This window comes from Athene noctua, chromosome 10, assembly GCF_965140245.1.
Source record: "Athene noctua chromosome 10, bAthNoc1.hap1.1, whole genome shotgun sequence".
NCBI lineage: Eukaryota > Metazoa > Chordata > Aves > Strigiformes > Strigidae > Athene > Athene noctua.
The window spans coordinates 14978682-15000971 of NC_134046.1; the positions used below are offsets into that span (position 1 = coordinate 14978682).

Below are 22290 nucleotides of genomic sequence, written 5' to 3' on the forward strand. Positions count from 1 at the left end.
ACCTCAATATATATACAATTAACAAGCCTGATAGCAGTTACTTCAGCAGGAAACTGACTGGGCCTTGATCAGGAATTCAGTGTAGTGAATTAATTTCTTATTTTCTGTGTAACTTGTATATCCAGACTGACAGTTACTGAATATTTATTTATAGTAGGTACACTAGGATGCTGCTAGAACCAATGGTATCAAAAACATGTTTGGTGGAGGTTCTGCTATTCCAAAGCTTTATTGGTTAGACATTATAATTGTGATAGTGTCACCTTAGCAGTAGGAAGAGTATTCTGATACACTCTGTTTTGGTAGCTTTTCTTACGGAAGTGTCACATTAATATCTTGTATTGGCATTTGGTATCTGAATCTGGTATTTAGAGACTTTGTCACCTGCCAAAGTGGTTTTGCATTTTTTTTTTTTTTCAAAAAGGTATTTCCACATCTTGAAGGGAAAGTAAATTAGTAACTCTGTTATGAGTCATCCTTTTCATTAATCACATAGAATATTATAGCTTTTTATTTTTAACAAGTGCTCTTATTTTCTTGTAAGGGTGAACCTAACAACAACCCCCCCCCCCATCTATGTATTTAACATAAATCCTTACTCGGTAATAAAATAATGTAAAGACTGGGTAGCTCAGTATTCCATTGCTAATAATGTCCAAAAGTTCATAGACTAGATCTAGTATACAGTGATATCTCCACTGCATACTCTTTATGATCCAGCTATAGCTTCTGTGTGCTTAACTCTGTCGACTTTTCTTTGAAGAACCACTGCTTTTCGTTTGTTTTTTGCACTAGACTTTGTCTGCTTTTGCTAGGATTTCTTGTTCCTTGTACTGGAAGAAGCATGAAATAGTTGATGTCTGGTGCTGGTCTCAGTGCCACCTGTGATTTTATAGGTCACCATCATCACATCCCTCCCTCAGCTCTTTTCCAGACAGGAGAATCTTAGCATGTGTGATAATTCCTTTCATGAAACTGTGACATTTTCTTTTTCAGAACTATTTACTTTCTTGTTTTGAGGTGAGGAGACCAAAACAGCTCATGTTTCTCCTAATACAGGTGTAAAATGGGTTATGCATTGATGTTACAGTGTTTGCCCTTCTATTCTTTACGTGTCTCCCAACAATTCCCAACACTCAACTTGCATGATCTTTCTAGCATTGGATGACCTTTTTTTTTACTGCTACTGAATACTGAGCTAATATTTTAATGTACATGTTTATCATAGCTGAAGAATCTCACCAGTGTTTATAATCAGTTAAGATCCCAGTTTGTTATCCATGAAGGTAGGATTACTTTCACATGTGTATAACTTCACATTTATCTCCCTGAATTTCATCTGCCAGCCTTTGCCTATTTGCTTAGTCTTATAAAATCATTCTTTGCATTTGGCTTTAGTCTTTACTGCCCTGAATAACCTAATGTCATGAGGAAAATTAGTCATCTCACTGCTTGCCCTGTTCTCTGGGTTGCTTAGTAGATGTCAGACAGCACAAAGTCCAGCCACAGGTTCCAGCAAAACTCCACAGGGGCCTTCTGTTGGTTTTTTTGACTTGACCATGTGTTTCTGCTATTTCCTCTCTTGTAATCAAATATTTATGTATGAAAGGACCATCTCTTGTATCTAGTTGCTGTTTAGTTTTCATGTAAGCATTTGGAGAGGAGCCTTTCTGAAGGAAGGGCTTTGGAAGTCCAAGCTGGTTGTGTGCTCTGGTTTGTCAATCTTACTTACCCACACGGTTATTGATTCCTTCCAGCAACTAATTTCAATTATCAAAAAGCTGTAATTTTAAAGACAAAAAATTGATGCAATGTATCCCATCTATACTAAAAAGTGATAGACCTCTCCCTGAGTGCCTGAGGGTTACTGGCTTATGAATGTTCCTTTTGTAAAAGCTGAGATGTCTCTTATTAAAACGCTAAAAACTGCTTTCTGATTGACTGTGTGTGATGAAATCGACCCTGAATGGGGCTCTTAGTCTCATAGCCAACTTTGGGAACTCCCAGGAGACTGGAGAAGGGCAAATCTAGCTGCTTGCCAAAAAGAAAAGGAAGAAAAAAAAAAAGATAAATGACTGAATTATAAGTTTGATGTTTTCCTGGAAAAATATTGTTATGGACAATCAAAGAAAGTTATTTGTAAAATCTAATAATTGTATTTTTAAAAAAATCATTAATTAGTTCTAAAATATAAGGAATATAGGCAATAATATATAAAAAAGGACTAACACTCAATACGGATTTGTCAAGAATAAGTCAAGCAAGTCTGATTTTCTTAGATGACGGGAAAACAGGCTTTATGCATAAAGGAAAAACAGTAGTAACATTAAAATTAGGAAAACTTTTTACATTATCTCAGAAGATTTTAATTAGCAAGCTGGTGGGAAGCGTATGAGATGAAATTGCTATTGTATTGATGCCTATCTGATTGGAAGACTGCGTCAAAGTGTAATTATCAGTGATTCATGGTGAAATGGAAAAGATGTCTCATAGGATCTGGTAGGGATCTGTCCTTTGTTTGAGGCTTTCATTAGTGTTCTGAATGATTATTACACACCCAGATAATGTCAAGCTGGGAAGGGTTAAAAACATGCTAGAAAATAAGATTATGAATGAAACCAAATTTGAAAAATTGAAGAAAGAGTCTGAAAGAGTAGGATATGTTTCAATAGAAAACTGATAAAAATGAAACCTGTTGGAAGCAAAGGGAGACCCATGAAGAAGTTTCTGGACAGTAACTTGGACATTCCTGATTTTCTCCCGAAGATTATTTTACTTTTGAAAAATATATGCTTTGAGCACCAGTTCTTTATTATTACAACCCAAAGTTATTTGTCTTGTCTTTCTTATTCTTCATATTCTTTGTGACATATTTTCTCACAACACAGTTAGTATTATTCTATATGTGGATTGATTATATATGTAGGGACATAAAGTACTCTAAGTGTTTTTAACTATTGAAAGTTATTATTCATCTTGGAATCATCCATTTGCAACGTCTCAGTCAGATCTTGCATTTTTTTTTTCCAGGTTATTCTCTCTAATCTTCTATATAGTTATTCTCTCTAATCTTCTATATAACACATTCAGCAAGAGTTAATGTAGAAGGTTTCAGTGGAGAGCAGAAGACTGTGAGGTGGAAAGAACTGGGAGGATACAAGAAATTATTCAGCAGTATTCATTCCCAGGATTCTTGCCGGTCTGTCATAAAAGAGGGAGACCTAGTTTATCCATTTGGATTGGCTGGTTCTAAGACAACATATTAATGTTTGTTAGTTGATACGCTGCTTTTATGACATTGCAATAACTGAATTAGATTTACTGTGACATTTCAAAAGTAAACTGTAAAGTCAATTGCACAAAATAATGCCCCCTTTACCTACTTATAAATGTCATTATTCGATACTACCTAATTAATACAAAATGAGCCACTGTGTGCAATTAACAGTGGCTTTCATTCATGATATGGTTAATTGTTGTTGAAAATAAATGGTGAGCTTGATCCTTTTTTACTTTCTTACAGTAAACTAGGTAATTTTAATTTACTTAATGTGTTCTTTGAAAACATAAATTTTGATCATTTGAAGTTAAGTTCCTGTCCTGATACTGCAGGAGTTTGGTACTGATTGAGATGAAGAGAAGGGATAAAAAGGATAGTGAACAGTTCCTGTGAGAGGCTCAAAGTTTTGAATACAAAATTATTTCTTGAAATAATTTTTATATATCTGTAGCGATATGAATAACTGTCATATGCTGCAATTAACAGAATAGAGCTGAAAAAATAATCAGTAGATAAGGGTATGCGTATTCATGAACTCAGAACTGCAAGTAGCTACTCAATGTTATTTCACATGCTTTTCATTTTTACTTTGATTCAAGACAAGTATCTAAGTAGAACAGTAGAAAAAAATACACGAAGATATATTTTGAAATGATGTTTCCCTTCTTTGTGCTAATTAAAGTATATTCCTAGAAAAACTTTGATCAGGCTAATGTATACATTCTACAAAAAAAAAACCAAGCCAGACATAACATATATACTTATTTTGCTTTCAGATGCATTGCACATCATGCAAAGTACACTCTTTTAGTCATATTTGTGCCTTGTAAAAGTCAGGAAGTAAGGGCTATAATTTAATTTGCTGTAACTTTGCTAGCTTGTCTGGGAACTAGTTGGTGGCGTTAAAAAAAATTATTAAAAAGGATATAAATTATTTATATACTTGTTAAACTATATAGTTGAAAAATGTATTAATATAATAATTTATTACTATCATTAATAATACATGTTTAAAGAAGCTCACCACCTCTTAACTTTGCCCAATGGTTTTCATGGCTGGGATCAACCCTGCCTGCTTCCAAACCGGACAGTTCATTGTTTAGACCCTGCTGGCATCCTCTAAATGTAAGTCAAAGGAAGTTGAAGATCTGTTATTTCCTCACTGTGTCCACTTCTGAGATTATTCTTCATCTTTCTTTGAGATGTTCATGCTCATTGACATTCTGGAGGTTTGATCCTAGTGGAATATGCAGAGTTGCCAGCAATTGTGTCTTCAGTTTGAATTCCTAAATAGTTATTTTCTTCCTTAATATGCATCAAAGTACACGCTTGATTATTGGTTGGAAAGGTGGTCCCCTATTGTTCCTGAATAGCAGAGGTGGTCAGAGGAGTTTTACCTTTCAGCCTGTTTCATTGTCTCTCTGTACATGTGTGCAACACCACAAATTTTAAAGCTTGTTGTTAATATTTATGAAGTACAAGGTTGCACACAAAAGGTAAAGCTAGTAACCTGAGCAATGGAAATGATCTGTTCATGTTTTACTGTGCTTCCTGAGGTATGTCACCACATTAATAAACTAATTCAATAAGAATAACCAAAAAAAAAGTGATTTTTTTTCACCAAGTATGTTTTCAAGAAAAGGTAATAAATTTAAATATTTTCAACTCAAATTTATAATATAGAGTTTATGACCAGTGAAAGTCTCTTTAGTACCTTCAGCACATTCATTCACCTTTTTTTCGTTGTATTGTTTCCTGCTTTCTTCAACTTTTTTTTTAATACTTCTGTTTTAAGAGCTGCATGCATACTTGTTGGTTTTAACTTTATTTTGGATGTTTTCACTTTTTCATTTAAATTACATTGATAGTAAGTTAGGTAAGTGCAAAATATTTATTTTTTAAAAAATGAGACAAAGTGTCTAAGCATTTAAATGTGTGGAATAGATGAAACTTTCACTATAGAGCAAACCTTCATTATCTGAAGATGAAAGTATAATGAAACAAAAGTACATCAGTAGTTCTGTTTTTTCTAATTTGAAAATAAAAACATTTCTGTCAAATGGGGGGAGCCTAAAATAGCAGTAGTATTCTGTTGAGAAGTGATGGCATATAGGTGGTGTGAAACAGGGGGGAATAAGCCCTGCCAGAAGAGTGTGAAGTGGCTTTTATGCTGCTGTTACTGAAGATGAAGAGCTACTAACTCCGTGGTGGGGAGCGGAAAGAGATAAGGAGGTTGTCATAATGCTGTAGATATCCAAGGAAATTTTGAGAAACCAATAATTCAGTTGTTTAAGGGTGAATGGGGAATGTAGTTGCTTTTAACCGCTTTGTGCTGATTTTTTTTTAATGGGATTTTTCAATCTGAAAAAGCTTAGTAAGTAGTGAGCTAGAAAAAGAATAAGGGGAATGTGTGCCTCTAAGTGTGCAAGTACTTGTTTAGTCATGACTGAAGCTTTTTGGTGGTATTCCGATTTAATAATGATAATAAGCATATATACATTATGTAGTAGAAACTAATAGTTTGAGCCATATGAAAATTATATCCCATGTTAATGGGTATTTGGAAAGGATAGTAACAATGCATTTTGGAGATATAAGGAGATCTAAGGAAAGTAAATGCTGATTTTATGTTCTGTTCCCCCCAGTATTTGAAAAAGGAGCGTGAATTCTAGTCTCTAGGATACACTATGTATAATTCTGTCATCTGAAGAAGCACTATTATTATGTTTTAGACAAAAGGTACTTTATTTATCATGTTAAAAATTAAAAGTTTTTGAAAAAGTGATTTAAACTTAAACGAATATGAGCAAAATACCTACTTTAGTCAGTTAGGTCACCTTTTTTGGTGACTTTTTTTTTAATGCAGGATAGGTCATTCTCAAGTGTGCCACTGCTGAAGATAATTCAGTTGTGTCTTGAAGTCTTAGAATGAGTGTCAAATAATGAGTGTCAGTGTTTGTATAAAGAAGTGTAAACATGTTTTAAGGAAAGATGGGTTGACTATAGCAGAAACAGCATTCTAGTAAAAGGGGTTAGGAACTTGTAATGCTGTACGACTCAGAATTGTGATCTCATCAGTTTTGAACATATTCATATCCTTAGCTAATGTTTGATGGTACATCCCTGAGATACTACAAAAAGTGCTGCTGCTTCTGTTGTGGTTTTTTTTGTCCTGTAATGGTGGTGATCATCTGTGCGTAAAACTTAAACCTGAAGTATTGCATGAGGATTTTTCTGAAAGGCTATAGGTTTATTAGTTGATGCCTTAGCTGAATTCAGTAATTCAAATCTGTTTGTTAAATTTCACTTGCAGCTTCAGATGAATGCTGCTTTCTGTGTTCCCCATTCTGGTGTGCTTTGAAGCATTGTTCTGCTGTTCAACAGTGATTGTCATGTTGCTGTGTGGGTAAAACCCTTTGTAGAGAAGCCAGGATCCTGACAGGGTCTCAGAGATGATCACTTCAAAAAATGTAGATCTAGCAGGAAATAGGTTGGATAAAACTACCATTAAGTTATCCTTGCTTTAGGCTTGAAGCACTGCTTGAAGGTATTCCTTCAGTACATACGGGTAAGCTGTACCTCAAGCATGGCAGCTGCCGCTTTTTGCTGACTCCTGCCTTAAATTAGGGATCAGTCCAGAGTAGGCATTCTAGTAGGGTGCTTTATGCTGTCAGAATGACATCAAGGAGGTGAAGAGAAAGGTAATTTGTTTATAAACAACTTTGAGTTTTATTAGAATTGGGAGATATTGGATACATTGCATAAATAGTAAACTATTTGGTAACGCAGGAGACTATTTTGAAAGCAATGTTTACAAAGCATAAATAAAGTCTCCTGAAGAAGTTAACATTTAATCTCATGAATAATACAGTTTCTCACAGATATCACAGATAATACATCATAATACATCCTTGGTGAATTTCTTTTCCACTGATGGTGATGGAGCTTGCAGTTTATGGGGTGTTTTTTTAAAAAATATTTTTATTTCTCTGTTAGCTTCTGTAAACTGGCTTCCTTCCTGTCTTAAAACCTTGAGGCATTACAGTTAATTGAAAAAAATGCTGGAAATGACTCTTCAGAATTTTCCGTGATCTGAAGAGGGGGAGAGAAAGAAGAGGAAGTATTAAAAAAGATTAGTCATTCCTTTCTCATTGTACATTTTTAGTCTTTACTATTTCAGACGTTTTCCCTCATTTTTTGTCTTTTCATCTTGAATTTTCTGAGAGTTGTCCCCAATTTACCTACCAGGGGGTCAATAATGCCATATTCTATTAGCCTGCCATAGGAAACTCTGTCCTTTAGGCTGTTTCTGAAAACCACAACCCTTTTGGCTGTGCTGCAAAACATTATTTGTTTTATATATGTATATAATTTGAACATAAATTTGCATGACACTTTCTAATCTTTTCTGTTATGTTTCTGTGTTCATAAGATGCATTTCAGATTGTGTCAGGGTGAGGGGAATGTTATGATGGTGACTTAACCTGTTAGTCACCGATTCAATTTTCTTCTGAGTTTTTGCGTGTCTGGGACTTACGGTTTGTTGATGTCATGCAGGGTCAGATTCTGACTTTAACTGCCATTTGCTCTGTTCAAGGTGTCTAGCATTCCTGACTATAGAACTGTGTATTTCCCTGGTGCCAGAGAGTCAGTTGTAAAATATTATTTTGCAACTGTCAGTTGAAAGATATTATTTGCTACTTGAATTTAATACTAGAATATCTGTCAGTTGAGTTAGCAAAGAAACTAGCATTCAGGAGCCCTCGGTCTACTTTATAGAGGATAACTTTGGTTCAGATTGGATTCCCTGTAGCAGGAGCAAGTAACTCTTTTGAATGTAGTACTTTTAGAATATTGGCCTGTGGGATGGGGAAATGTTTTTTACTTTTTGGATTTCCTTAAGCATATGCCACAATATAGTTATTGCTCTTACATGGTGTTTGAAGATGATATACAAAGCTAACAAAATGCATGTGAAAAGAAGGCAGTTAGGTTTCATGTGAAGTGCTCTTCGAACCCTGAAGGGAAATGAATAAATGATGGGTTTTGCCAAAAGAAAAATCCTGAGGCAAATCAATGTAAATATTTCAGTGTTAGAGACTAAGAGAACACTGAGGTCTTGTAAGGTAATCTCTATTCCAGTTCCATCTGTAATTAAATGAGAGTGTGAGGTCTCCACCACATCACATTTCTGTAGAAGAAAAGCAAAGGTCAGCAGAAACTCTAGAGAAAAAGTGTAACACACATTGGGATGAAGCTTCAGAGGAGCAGCAAGACCTGAAAAAAGGTCTGCTTTTTGCACAGACTCAGGTTTCCCATTTAACTGACTACAGTATTTAATTGTTCAGAGTGCAATTTTCACTGCAAGAGTCTGTTTTCTTCAAAGTAAAACAACACAAAGAGGCAGGAAATTGTGCCTTGAAAATTAAATACTTCCTATGTATTTTGTTTTAAATTACGTGTAAACTGATGTATAGCTCTTCCAATTTGTAGGTATAAAGTCTGAAAGAATAGTCCTATTTTTAGTCTGAACTTTTATGTTCTGTGTGATTGTCAGCTCCAGATATCTAATGGTTACTGATTAAGTTGAGTATTCTTAACTAATTAAGTGAAGAAATGCCTAAGTATCGTGATACAGTATTCCTGCTGGATACAGTAGAAGGTGGAGGTAAAATACTGGGTTGCGACTTAAATCTTGCTAAACTAAAGCATTAATAAACTGTTTCAATTCAAACTTGAAAAACACTGAAATCAACAGGTCTGTGACAAAAGCCAACTGGTCTATTTAATTATATATGTAATTATCACATAGATACATATACATAAAAAATTACACGTATGTTCGGATATTCCGAAAGTTTTGCATTCAGTGATCATATTAAATTCCTTCCCTGTGTCAAAAGTTTCTATTCTTCCAAAGGATAGAAACTAAGCTGTATCTCTTTGAGTTTTGAGGGAAACAAAATTTCCCAATTGCCCTTTATTCTACAGCCAAGATTGTATTACTTCCCATGCCACTGCAAAAGTACCTACTTGTCAGCCCAGCTCTCTGGAATCCGGACTGCGTTACCTACATAAAAGCTATTTAAAATAAAGGCTTGTGCTGAGTTTGATATTAACATAAATACATCTAGCTATGCAGTATATTGTCTTACTTGTTTTGATATAGATTGTAAAAAACAAAATGAAACTGCAGTCCTTTTGTATTTCTGGAGATCATTAATACTGCCGTGAAAATTCCAATATAGCACTGGAATGATTACAGTGTTCTGGAAGTCTGAAGTTCTTCCTACAAAATCTGTGTTGAGGAAGACATTGTGTTTTATGCTAATATAGGGTTTACTAGGAAGTTTCTGATACTTAAGAGAGATTTGGCATAATTTTTAATCATTGGTTAACAACAACTGCTTAGAAGGCCATCACCCTCTTGTGGATAAAATTTATTCATTTTCATTTTATATTTTTATTGTTTTAGTATGTTTTGCTTATAGCACATAACTCATTCGTAGTTTGGTCGAAATGTGGAAATGAATGAGCTGCATAACTGTCTATGAATACTAGTACTTTCCTTACACTAGAGAGATTATGGTTTTTCTCTTCAGATTCTCTAGTGGGTTTAAGGAAGAGGGGAGGGAACCATAGAGTAGAAAGCACAAAGTTGCTTAAGAGAGCAAAACCAGGCATTCTTCATCCTGTTTCAGTTCATCCCCTCAAAAGGGAGAGCTGTCGGAATGAGAATTTGAGCAATTAGACAAGAATACTCATGATAGGCTTTTCCACCTGAGCACACTGCATTATCCTGACTTCAGGACTGCAAAATGAACAAGCAGTGCCAGTCTGGCAAAGTCCAAGTAAAATTATTTCTAAATAATATTTTACAGAAGAGTTTGTCTTCTTAAATAAATATATATTTATAACCGTAAATAATGAATTCAAGCCACCAGTAATAAAGATTCTGTGTTAAACAGGTAGGGCATTATCCTTTTCAGAACTCAGATTTTGTATAAAGCAGTGCTTCAATGTGTAGAGAACTGGTGCCATCAATGGCTAAGCATAGAATGGAATATCAGAAGGAAAATTTTGCAAATTTACAAGAAAGCAAAATAATATTTAGGAATATATTTTTCCATACTTGTTTCAACTAGAGAGTTGTTTTTTCATGTCACAGTGGTCTCAGAAGAAACTGGTAACTTGATCCAGTTGGAAACTGTATTTGAAAACCTGTGGTTCCAAAATCTTTCTAGATGTGCTCTTTATAGATATGTCCAGTTGAGTCATTTTGTTTCCAAATATGTGAGCTAGGATCTGTTCTATTTGATATCCTTGAACTAAGCTTTTGGAATAACTTGGTAAAATATATAAAAAAATTGTTCCCATATTTATTAGGTATTTTATGGTAAGTTGTGTTATTAATATTTCAGATAATTAACATATCTCAATTTAAAAAAAAAAAACAAAATCAAACTGCAAAACAGTAAAGAAGTAGTTTGGAAATAAGAAGGCATCATTACCTTACACCAAAGTGGTCCCAACTTCTATTATTATTACTCTGTGTGGGTGTGTTTTCCCCACTGCCTTTCTCCCCCTTCCACCAATCTTTCTCTGCATTTGCTGCATGTATCTGCCAGTTTTGGAGAATGGTGTTCATGTCCAGCTGGCATTGTTTATTTCAGGGTTACTTCTTCAGTCCTCCTGTGGGTGCTAGATAATTGAAAATTTGTGAAATGCAGCATTGTATATATGCCTTTTTGAAAGAATTCCCATCATGTGTAGAATTTCTCTACATTCTGCTGAAGGCTTACTCTCTCAATGGGTGATTCAACTTGCAGAGTTTTGTTTGGAGAAAGTTTCATTTATTTCAAATTCTACTCCTTGTGGTTTGTGATTGTATCTCCCCACTATTTTAATACCCAAACCTGGAAGTTGGCAAATGTGTGTGGTTTAATGTATTCTGACCTTGGCTATCTCATTCTTTTTCTGCAGGACTTTGGATCTTAGTGGGAGGGGTCACAGAGCACTGAAAAAGTCACTTTATTTTTGTGCCAACTAGCAATCTAGCACATTCTTCTCCTGATGCTTTTCCCAGTAGTTATCATTACAGAATCACAGAATCATCTAGGATGGAAAGGACCCTGGAGATCATCTAGTCCAGCCGTTCGCCTAGCACAGTTCCCACCTACAGCATATCCTTAAGCTCTAAATCGACCCTACTCTTGAACACCTCCAGGGATGGGGACAGGCAGCCCATTCCAACACCTAACAACCCCTTCTGGAAAGAAATACTTCCTAATATCTAGTCTGAACTTTCCCTGGCGCAACTGGAGGCCGTTCCCTCTTGTCCTGTTGCTTTCTACTAGGCTAAAGAGGCTCAAACCCAGCTCCTTTTTGTAGTGAGGGGCCCAAAACTGAACACAGTAATCAAGGTGTGGCCTCACCAGCGCCAAGTACAGGGCTAAGATCCCTTCACTGTCCCTGATGGCCACGCTGTTGCTGACACAAGCCAGGATGCAATTGGCCTTCTTGGCCACCTGGGCACACTGCTGGCTCATATTCAGCCGACTGTCAATCAACACCCCCCCCCCCCCAGGTCCCTCTCTGACTGGCAGCTCTCCAGCCACTCCTCCCCAAGCCTGTAGCGCTGCTGGGGGTTGTTGTGGCCCAAGGGCAGCCCCCGGCACTTGGCCTTATTGAAACTCCTCCAGTTGGCCTCAGCCCATGGCTCCAGCCTGCCCAGGTCTCTCTGCAGAGCCTCCCTACCCTCGAGCAGATCAACACTCCCGCCCAACTGGGTGTCATCTGCAAACTGACTGAGGGTGCACTCGATCCCCTCGTCCAGATCATCAATAAAGATGTTAAACAGGAGTGGCCCCAAAACCGAGCTCTGGGGGACACCACTCGTGACCGGCCGCCAGCTGGATTTAACTCCGTTTACCACAACTCTCTGGGCTGGGTTGTCCAGACGTTTTTTTACCCAGCGAAGTGTGTGATTGTCCAAACCTCGTGCAGCCATTTTTTGCCAGGAGAATGCTGTAAGAAACGGTGTCAAAAGCCTTGCTAAAGTCAAGGTAAATTACATCCACAGCCTGTCCCTCATCCAATAAGCAGGTTGTCCTGTCATAGAAGGAGATCAGGTTTGTCAGGCAGGACCTGCCTTTCATAAACCCATGCTGACTGGGCCTGAGCATCTGGTTGTCCCTCATGTGTTGTCTGGTGTTTAGGATGAGCTGGTCCATCAGCTTCCCAGGTACCGAAGTCAAGCTGACAGGCCTGTAATTTCCCAGATCACCCTTCTGACCCTTCTTATAGATGGGCATCACATTGGCCAATTTCCAATCAGTCGGGACCTCCCTGGTCAGCCAGGACTGCTCGTAAATGATAGAAAGTGGCCTGGCGAGCACCCCAGCCAGCTCCTTCAGCACCCTCGGGTGTATCCCATCCGGTCCCATAGACTTGTGTATGTCTATGTGATGCAGTAGGTCACTAACTGTCTCCTGGATTGCAGGGGTGTCGTTCTCCCAGTCTCTGTATTCTGGCTGTGGAGGCTGGATTCCCTCAATGCAACTAATCTTGTTATTAAAGACTGAGACAAAGAAGGCATTAAGCACCTCAGCCTTTTCCTCATCACTTGTTACCATATTTCCTTCTGCATCTATCTGGGGATGGAAACTATCCCTGGACTTTCCTTTGCTACTGACATACTTACAGAAACTTTTCTTGTTATCCTTGATTGCAGAGGCCAAATTAATTTCCAGTTGGGCTTTAGCCCTCTTGATTTCCACCCTGCACAGCCTCACAGCCTCTTTGTAATCACTGTGTGTGGCCAGCCCCTTCTTCCAAAGGCTGTAAACTCTCCTTTTCTCCCTGAGTTGCAGCCAAAGCTCCCTGTTTAGCCAGGGTGGTCTTCTCTGGCGTTGGCTTCTCTTAGAGCACCTGGGGACCACCTGCTCCTGAGCCATTAACAATTCCTTCTTAAAGAGTGCCCAGCCTTCCTGGGCCCCTGTACCCTTCAGGACAGTCTCCCAGGGGATCCTTTCAAGCAGGTGCCTAAACAAGACAAAGTCAGCCCTTCTGAAGTTTAGGATGTCAGTCCTGCTTAGCTCTCTCCTGACCTCTCTAAGAATAGAGAACTCTATTTCATGATCGCTGTGCCCTAGTCGGCCTCCAGCCTCCACATCGTCCACCAGCCCTTCTGTGTTCACAAAGAGGAGATCCAGCAGGGCACCTTCTCTGGTCGGTTCACTCACCATTAGAATTTGTATATCAGAATTATGTGCTACAGTAGAGACAAAATGCTTAGGGTTTTTTCCCCAGATTAATTTTCAGCTGGATCACTTCCCTGACTGCTCACATCTAGTCATGTGTTGGTGTAAAGCAGGTAGAAGGGTTGAGTGGCCAAGAGTAGGAGATGAAGGTGGAATCTCAAATTCTGGCAGCAGCTCAGATTCTGCTGCTGAGCCTCTTTGCTACTGAGGCTTGACTGCTTTTGGCACTTAAGAAATTTCTTGAAAGAATGCTTGAGTGTCTGTACTATACTGCAGTCTTTGTTTCAGACATACCTCAATGGGTGCATAGAATAATATTTAGACTAATTTAGGTATTTTGTACTTGCATGCTAGCATAATGAGAAAATGTTGAATACTGATATTCTTATGACTGCAGTGTACAAGGCAATTTCCCGTTAAATTACATTCTCTTTGGCAGGTCAGTATTTTAGCTCTGCATTTTAGCTCTGATATCATCTTTGGTGTTTGCCCCGAACAATTTATTTTCAAATGTCCATAAATATTTTTTATTCTATCTTGATATAATCTGAAGAGCTGGGGTTTTTTCAGTGACTTGGTTAAGATCAGTCTTTCTCTACCACCATGAGAATATTTGGGTGGTTTTTCTTTTTTTCTTTTTAATCCTTGCTTAATAGCGTCTGCAATAAATTTAATTTTTTGAGCTTTAAAGGCTTATCTTCCTCTTTTTTTTTTTCCCTAGAAATAAGTAATCATCCATTTTCAATAATTATCTTAACAGATGAGGAATTCTAAAATGTGCAGAAACACAGTTTTTAATGCAAATAAAATCTAGTAAATATATTTTGTTATGAAGTATTGATCTTCTTCCTCTCATTGCTTAACTCATTTTTACCAGATGGTAGGAAATCCTGGAAAACATAACAGGGTTTGCTGCTGTTCTTGTTTTCATTTCCGCTTACAAAAGGCTACTGGGAAGATTGTGCGATCAAGAAGTGAGTCAATTTGTGTAAACTCCTTATTTATACCATTTACACATCTTACACAGTCAGTATTACCCTGCCCGTTTCTGTTGTGCTGTTCAGCTGTGACTATGCATTTTCTTTGACTCCTAAATTTAAAGTCTGCAGCGTCTTGAGGTAGTAAGTCTGCACTCTAGAGCATGGCTACTCACCTGCTTTTATCAGACTGACAAGCTCAAGCATTTAAATACCAAAAGAATAACTGTGTTTCCTCTTCAATGATGCTTTGAATAGTGTGGTCTTTAAAAGCAATATTTCCTTCTGTACCAGACATCAGTCATATCTGAGAGGATGAAAAGCTCAGGTGTGAAGAGCCAGGAAAATAGCTGAGGTTTCCAATTCCCCATATAACTGTGCTCCATGAGTAAGTTCATGGAGTATAGTGCTGTGCTGCAGGATCAGTTTAACTGAAACAAGCAATCTTTTGGGAACATGGATGTGGACATAATGGAGAACTTTATTTCTAAGCCATTATAATTAGCATAACAATTGGTAAACTATTGTTCAAATTTAAAAGTGGTACTTTTTTCCCATTGGCAATCTGTTGTCTAATCAAAATGGGTTTACACTGCCTTTGCAATTCGGTAAGGAGGAACATACCTTTCCTGATAATCTGGAGCCAGTCCTCCTCTGAGTCAGAGTTAATTTACCTTCTCTAATAAAGGAATAAGAGAAAATAGGTGGTATCTGTTCAAGTTGTTTAACTTGCTGCTTATAGAATGAACTTTTAGATATACACAGGTTATTTAAATACTGAAATCAAGCTTCACTTTTTTGGCTGGATAAAATTAAAACCTACAAATTTATAAGGTGTAGATAAGGGAAAGAAGACTTTGATGGAGATTCCGAAAAAGCTAAACCTGTATTAATTAAAGCAAATACAAAAAAGTGATATCCACTCCCCTACTCCCCCCTCCAGGCAATAACTGGTTAACTGGTATATAAAATAACCATGGCTTGAGATGTTCCTTTCTTTTGTTTTGAATACTAAGAAGTGTAATTGTTTAACTAAGGCTCTAAACAGTATGCAGCAGATGAACATTTCCATTATAAAATTACTCTGAAATTATGAAACTTCAGGCTTTAGATGTGAAACAGGAAAACCCAAGCAAAATCAGTAGTTTCCTTTTGAGATTTAAAAAGTACTTTGGTGTTTGAGCATGAATATTGCATTTCCTATGGTTATTGTAGGAGAACACAGGGAAGGTGGATATTTTTGTGTCACCTGCAGAGGCAAGCAATGAACTTTAGATCAATACATTTGCAACTGTTTAATATCTAGAAGCAGTGCAGACCATACCATTAAAGAGACCTTCATAATTCAGGATGGTTAATTTACCTATGAGATTGTTTTATAAAGCCACTTCTTTTCTTTTCTATTAAATTTTAGCCAGAAGTTGATTGATTTTCAGACCAATGTGTATCTTAACTACTGCTCTGCAAATAAAACACTGGGTAAATTACAGCTTCAGGTTGTTTCAGAAAGGAGAGGATTTTCTGTAATACCAAATTTGGATGAAGATTTATTTCAAATTAGCTATTAATTTTCATTTCAAGAGATTGTAATGAAAAATTTACTTATGCTTCCATGAACTCATGTAAAACAAATGTAAGAAGAAAAAAGGTGGGAGTTCAGGAGAACCCAGCAGTGGCTTTGGCACATTACATAGTAATACTCAGTAATTCTAGTATCACTTACAATAGTGTGCAAAGGTAGGTAATGTACATGCTTTTGCAGTTTATAATCTTCTTTACCAAATTGGCAGATAAGGAAAATAGAGCAATTTGTGATAAATGCTATAAAGAACAAGTATACACCTGCACATTTGCAGTACTTCTGTTTTAAATTTCTGCATATGCACAACTACATTGTTGAACTTTGCATTTCAAATTGTTAATTCTTTGTATATGAAGCAATTCTCCTGATCTCCCTGTTACTGAGATGATGTAGGGTTTTTTGTTTTAATCTTTCCATTTTCTACTATTTTTCCTATGACTTCTTTTACTTCAGCAGTCTACTCTTCGAGTTGAATCATATTCAAGCAATGAGTTAAGTGATTCTGAACAGTCTTACAGGTTTCTGTAGTGCTATTCTATTTCAGTTTAAATTTTCCTTTAAGCCAGGCAAAACCTGAATGATGCAGCAAACTGAAAGGCCTCAGTAATGTTTCTTGTTGAAAGCGGAGTGTTTCAGTTCTTTGTACCGATACCTTCAAACTAATTTGCTGTGCTGTAGGAAGTATTTGAGAAACAAATGTTTTAGAAGATGTCTGTATTTCTGAGGACTGTGGTGGCTTAATTCCAGAAACAAAGGGTACAGCTGTACAGCAGCTAAAGAAGTTCATGCTCTGTTGTCTGTGGGCAGCTGGAAATACTCACTGAATAAACATGCTCTTTTTTGGGGTTTGGCCTGCTGGATCTGGTGTAAATCTTGGAGTTCAGAAGCCCTATTGTCAAAGGTTTCATAGCTTCTAAGCATATGAATTTCATTCCTGCATTGCTTTTGAATATGGATCTCTGCCATCAAATCAATTAATTTTCCTTCATCAATCACAGGAAAGTATTTTTATACTTTAGTGACTGAGGCTTTGATTTTTCTAGTGTTTAATATCACATCAGCCTTACATCAGCTCAGACGATGACTCTTACTATTTTAGTTGCACGGATTCTTGCTATGCTGTAAGGGATTTCATGATTAAATATCGGGAAAACTGAACCCAAATCTGACCTTTAAGACTACCAGAAATTTTGCTAAATAAATACTCTTATTAATCTTTACTACTATTACCCTATATTAAAAGTTCAGAATTTAACTCCTTATAGTAATTGATTACCAAAATATAAATCAGGAGGTTTCATATCAGTAAAACACATGAACAGTGATTGTACCTAAAGGAATACAAATACTACTTTTCTTGGTGTATCCGATTCCTTACTGTTAATTTAATTTCCATTTTTCCAGTTGTAGCTGACGATCTGGAATAATTCTGTAGAGTAATTCAGTGCCTTCAAAGTGAAGGTGTGAAAAGATGCCCTTTCATGCCCCCCTTCTACAATGTCTGTCAGTTCTAGTTCTGAACTCTGTGCACTTGGTAGTGAACCCAATAAATTTTTTAATTTAAAAAAAATATTTAATGGCAATTCTGGACCAGTAATAAAATTAAGGAAAGGTGGTGTCCACTGATGCCATCTAGTAGGGGAAAATGGAGATTATGAAACAGACAGCCCAACCATTTCTTTCAGAAGTGGGATGCACATGGGGGAAAAGGTTCTGGTGAGGAATTCCTCAAACCAGAATCACAGGATTAGTTTTGACTAGGTAAGGAAGTCTGGCTATTGTGTAAATAATTTATTAGATAATATGCCCTATTTGGCATCAGAGCTATAGTCTAAATATTAATTTCAACATAGATGTTGTTTGACTTTCATTTAGTCTTCTAGCTAGACTATGGACGTATTGATGGATACTGTACTTGTTAAGCTACGTCTGCCACTTTGCCAAGTTATTGTTTAAATCTAATTAACCAGGCTGACTTAGAACAGTTGTGGATTTGCTCTGAGTTGTGGGCGGTCTCTTCCCTTCTGAGCATGGGGCACAGAAAGGGGGAATAAATCAATTTTCCTGCAACCTCAAAAGCTTATTTAGATTTTAGGTCACTTTTAATTTTAATTAAAAAAAGAAAAATCTTAATGTTGGATGAGTAGATTATTCTCTCTTCAGAAAGTTGAGCCAGTAAGTTTCTCTTAACTGAGGATGAGAAACCATGACCTGAAAGGGAAATAGTGGTATAAACTACCCTGCAAAAATTTAATGGAACAGAATATTTATTAAAATGTCTATTAACAGAAACACTAAGAAAATAATGCATTTAAGAGTGCATAATGCATAGCTGGTGAAGTAATTAAGAACTAGAAAATGCAATATTCATCACTAATTTGATTTTTAATGACTTTAATCATTATCAAACCTGCATTTTCATAGAATAGCTAAAGCAGCTATGAAAAAAGTATTTCATGCTCTTAAAATACATTTACTGTTTAGGCTGCTCTTCAAACAAACAGTTCCATGCTGTCCCTATGTGCCTTTAGCTATGGACCTATGTTTAACTATATCAAAAGGCATACATTTTAGGAAATGTTTTGTTCTCTTTGATTCTTTGCTTTTAGGAGACTGTTTATAGTCCACTATTTTAGTTTAGCATTTAGCATTAAAAAATTATGATTTTAGTTACTTAAGCGTCCAAATGTTCAATAGCACAGATACAGTGTACTCTAAATTCCTTGACAACTATTAATATTCGATCTGTGGTCACATCTTGGCACATGTCATTACCTGAGCCACATTCAAGTTATGATGGCTTGCTTCTGACCTACACCTTGTACCTGATTTTTCCATGGATCAAGAGTAAAATATACTCAGAAGTAATATTAACCCCCTCACCCCCAAGCTCACTTTATATTTGTTTTTAAATAATGTAGAGAACCTTGTTCATATAGTCTCTTTTAAATAAAATAGCATCTGCAAAATATAAATACAGGTTATAAATACAGATATGTGATAGAAGCCAAAATTTACAAAGGAATTTAGGTTAGCACAGTAATTCATGGGTCTACTCTGGTTTTTTTTTTAGGCACCCAACACATATGTATTTTTTTTTCTTTATTCCTGTGTGTAGAATCCCTAATCAATAGCTGTTAAGGGACCAGGAATTCCCTTCCTATTGTTAGCAGAATACCTCTGCAATATATTAGGCATAGTTCCTTTTATTATACTCTTTCTGGTCCTATGAAATTTGCATTCTTGTTGCACAGTGGCAAAGCTTTACTGTATTTCCTCTAATTGACTTTTAGATTTCTCCCATTTCTCTTCAAAAGCTTTAGTAATGAATAGCCCAATAAAAGAAGTGGATTTTTTATCCTAATATCTTAATGGAATTGTGTCCTTATCAACAACATAAAAATTATACCTGTTCTCTCAATAATTAGTATGGAATATTCTATTACACTGTATAATCTCAGACAGATACAGGTCACATTTACCTGAGTAGTAGGGGGAGATTTTAACCATATGGCTATGTTTTTATAAACTGTGACAAAGAATGCCTTGCGCTATTTTCCTTGAAGGTCACAATAGGAGCCTTAGGACCACAATGCTCAAAACTAACAAAAATTTGAAGGGAGAGAGGACACTCTGCCCATTCCTCTTTTAGGATAAAACCTGCAGAGTGCCTTTTATCACAGATGTTTTCTTAGGAGGTTTTGTAGCCCAGCTACAAAATATGTGTAATTCCTCGCTTTCCAACCAGGTTCAAGACCCAGCTATTGCAAACCTATGTGTATGCAGCTTGTTGTCTAGGATTCTGACCAGAATATTTAGCAAGTAGTGTCAACACATGAATGGATATAATTTAAAATATATAGTTGAAATATCAACTTATGGCCACTTATTTCTAATGGAAGTTTGTGAAGCAAGATAATTGGAAAATTTTCCCATAAATGAGCTGCTCTTACCAGTTATGACTTTCTCTTTAGACACTGAAACATAAAAAAAAATGGTGGCAAGAACAGACCATATGTTGAAATCTTCAATATACTGATAGGAAATGAATATTTTACTTCAGTTTTCTCAATCAGATGAAAGCTATTTTTGTTTGACCAACTTTTTAGTTATGCCTGAACATAAATAGCTTTCCTCTTGATAATAGAATTCCATCAATATCAATAAATAAATACTCAAAAGGTCTGGAATAGCTGCTGGTTTAACATGTTGGATGCCTTTTCACAGCCCTTACAGCATATCTGTTCCTATTCACGGTGAGCCACTGTGTTTTGTAAACTGAAACATAAATGTGTTAATTAAAGTATGAGTGACATACTATTATTTGCAATTAAATGGACCAGAATACTAAGATATGTCTTCTGACACTTCTCAGAATATCACAGAAGCATGGAAGCACTTTTCAGATGTCCGCTGAAATCCAGTTTTACATTGGCTATTTTGACATAGATATCTGTACTGCTCCTTGTTCCCATTAAATGGTTGTCAGCCTTTGGCAAATCCAGGATCCTTCTTTGTGAGACTAAAAATATCTTGTTGCACAAGTAGTTTGAAGACTGACTACTGCTCCCTTTATTAGGGAAACTAGCAATCTGGGGGGGTTATTTTGTTTTTTGGTTCCACCCACATGCCATGTCTTGTGCAACATACCTCTTTTATTCTCTAAACTGTTATGAGATGGAAGATCTTGTTTTGTTGAAACTTTAAAGATTTTCAAATTTTGCTTAAGAATGCTAAGGAGTGATTTGGTTTTGGGTGGCTGCTGTATCAAACAGCTGCAGAAAGTGAAGATAGGAGTTTTCCATTTTTATAAAAAAATACAGAACTATTCTCTTTGGAACTGTGCAAGTGTACAAAGCAGCATCCACATTATGAAATGTGCAGATCTAAACTCATCTTCCTTAGGGGAGACCAGTGAACATTTTGGGAGAGCAGTGACAGTAGTCAGGCCTGTGACATCTTCTGAAGGAGCCTGTAAAATGAACAGTTTCTCTGCAATTAAACTTGTCAGTAACAACAGCATATGTGGAATTATGCATGGATCTAAACATGCAAACATGTTTAAATCTACATTAAATCTGATGTGATAGAATATCTGAACTACATGTAATCTGAAGTAATTCTTAAAAAGCCTATCTTTGGGTTAGGAAATAACTTAATCCAAAGACCCTCTTTCTTCTTTACAGGTTTACATTTAGAAGTAACTGGAGTGTGTTAAAGGTGACCGTATCTGTGGCTGTCATGGTTTAAGTCCAGAGGGCAACTGAGCACCATGAGCCACACTCGGTGGGATGACGAGGAAGAAACACAACAAAAAGCTTGGGGATGTCGATATGGACAAGGAAGGGTGACTTGCCAGTTACAGTCACAGGCAAAAGACAAGACTTGATTTGGGAAGAAAGAACAACAATTTAATTTGAATACCACCACCACTGCTAATTTACCAATCAAATCAGAGTAGGATAGTGAGAAATACAACCACATCTTAAAAACACCTTTGCCCCACCCCTCCCTTATTCCTGGGCTCAGCTTTTGCCAGATTTCTGTATCTCCTCCCTCCCAGCTGTGCAGGGGGAGGGGGAATGGGGGCTGCGGTCAGTTCATTACCTGCTCCTTCCTCCTCGGCGGAGGACTCTCACACTTTTCCCCTGCTCCAGTGTGGGGGTCCATTCCACAGGAGACAATCATCCATGAACTTTTCCAGTGTGGGTCCTTTCTGCAGGCTGCAGTCCTCCCAGCAACAGCCTGCTCCCCCGGGGGCTTCCCCCAGAGCCCCGGCCGTCCTCGGGCGCAGCCGCCTGCTCTGGCGTGGGGCCTCCCCGGGCTGCAGGTGGGGATCTGCTCCCCCGGTGACCCCCACGGGCTGTGGGGGGACAGCCTGCCCGCTCACCGCGGCCTGCAGGGGGGTCTGCTCCGGTTAGCCTCCCCCTACTTCTTCCTTTTCTTCAGTGGACCTCAGTGTTTGCAGAGGTCTTTTCCTCACAACTCCAACTCCTTAAAGACATTATTACAGAGGCTAATCACTGCGACTAATTGGCTTGGCCTTGGCCAGAGGTGGGTCCAACTTGGAGCTGGGGGAGCTTCTAGAAGCTTCTCACAGGGGCCACTCCTGTAGCTCCATCCCCCGCTACCAAAACCCTACCACATGCAAACCCAGCAGAGAGGTTTAGGAAAAAAAGAAGTTACAGA

General features: G+C 37.3%; 1 protein-coding gene across 5 annotated transcripts in view; it reads left to right on the forward strand.

Moving 5' to 3' along the window:
- The window catches only part of ERC2 (ELKS/RAB6-interacting/CAST family member 2), a 585639-nt gene that overhangs the window by 20141 nt on the left and 543208 nt on the right, over positions 1-22290 (forward strand). The window lies entirely within an intron of this gene.